This window comes from Eumetopias jubatus, unplaced genomic scaffold, assembly GCF_037043125.1.
Source record: "Eumetopias jubatus isolate StellerSeaLion01/CBP00866 unplaced genomic scaffold, mEumJub1_p1.0 scaffold_11, whole genome shotgun sequence".
NCBI lineage: Eukaryota > Metazoa > Chordata > Mammalia > Carnivora > Otariidae > Eumetopias > Eumetopias jubatus.
Window position 1 is genome coordinate 17,824,651 of NW_028274817.1, and position 1,589 is coordinate 17,826,239.

At 51.9% G+C, this 1,589-nt stretch overlaps 1 pseudogene; it reads left to right on the forward strand.

Moving 5' to 3' along the window:
* The first annotated feature begins 1,062 nt into the window (after positions 1-1,062).
* LOC114200548 (10 kDa heat shock protein, mitochondrial pseudogene) lies at positions 1,063-1,370 on the forward strand (annotated as a pseudogene).
* Positions 1,371-1,589: the final 219 nt, after the last annotated feature.

The following is a 1,589-nucleotide window of genomic DNA, read 5'->3' on the forward strand; positions in this document are numbered from 1 at the left end:
CCTGTTGCCGTGGTTTCCACATGTCTTTGCCGGAGGCGGAATTGCCCCGCCCTTGTCCGTCCAAGCTAAGCAATCTGCTCAGGTTTGCTCTCGGGAGCTTTTTTTCCCTGCCAGCTCTTGGTACAGCTTTGGAGGACGAGAGTGAAAATGGTGACCTCCCAATCTCCACCAGGAGGATCCGAGAACTCGGGGCCCCGCTCTTCAGTGCACCCCCAGAGAAAAGCAGTCAGTCACTCCCGTCTCCCCGGTCTCTGGCCACACTCCGTGCTCACCCGGCCTGTGACCGAGCGTTTCTATCTCTGGCACCTGACCCCGTGTGGAGTCTCCAAACCCAGCAGATCCCTGCGGTGCGCTCCCGCGCCGCTCCTCCCGGGGGAGGAAGGGGAGTCTCCCCGGCTCTGCCGCTTGTTGGGTCCCAGCTGGAGGAGCAGTGGCCTGACTGTGCCGCGGGTCACGGTTTATGGCAACCCCGAGCTGAGAGCCCACGCCTCGTCTCCGTCTCTGCAGCCGGCTTCCCCGCTCCGATACCTGGGAGCTCTGCCACACTCAGGCACCCCTGGTCTTTCTGTGACCCCGAAGGTCCTGAGACCACACTGTCCCGCGAGGGTTCCACCCCCCGCTTAGCCACTGGAGCGACGCCCCTCAGCGGAGCCGACTTCTAAATGTTCTGATTTTGTGCTCCGCGGCTCTATCATTTGCCCGAAGTGGCCGATGGAGGCCCCCTCCCCCGCCGTCTATCCTCCCGAATATCGCCTTCGATTCACTTCTCCGCATGTCCTACCTTCCAGTACGTGGTCGCTTTTCTGTTCAGAGAGTTGTTGCTATTCTTTTCTTCGATCTCCTGTTGAGTTCGTGGGTGTTCAGAATGGTTTGATCCCTATTCAGCTGAATTCCCGAGACCAGACAAAATCCAGGTCTCCTACTCCTGCGCCATCTTGCTCCGCCCCCTTCCCCCATGACATTTCATGGGAGCATTTAGGCCGTTCACATTAAAAAATGGACAGAAGAGCCTTGCAGTGGCGGCAGCTCCAGAACAGAGTACGAACTGCGGCGGCCAGAGTCATGGCAGGGCAGGCATTTAGAACGTTCCTTCCCCTCTTTGACCGAGTTTTAGTTGAAAGGAGTGCAGCTGAAACTGTAACCAAAGGAGGTATTATGCTTCCAGAAAAATCTCAAGGAAAAGTGTTGCAAGCAACAGTAGTAGCTGTTGGATCGGGCTCTAAAGGAAAGGGTGGAGGATTCAACCAGTTAGTGTGAACGTTGGAGATAAAGTTCTTCTCCCAGAATATGGAGGCACCAAAGTAGTTCTAGATGACAAGGATTATTTCTTATTTAGAGATGGTGACATTCTCGGAAAGTATGTGGACTGAAATTATTAAAATGGCATGAAGTGAAGCTGCCCATTCCAGTGAAGTTGTGAAATCTTTCATCATGTAAATAATTTTCATGTTTCCCTTTTATAATAAACTAAAGGTATCCAAACTAATGATATCCAGTGTCTCTAAAATTTAGTTTTAGTGTACTGATATAAACATTAGCAAATAAAAATGCATAAATGAAAAATTAAAAAAGGGCAGAAGACATGAACA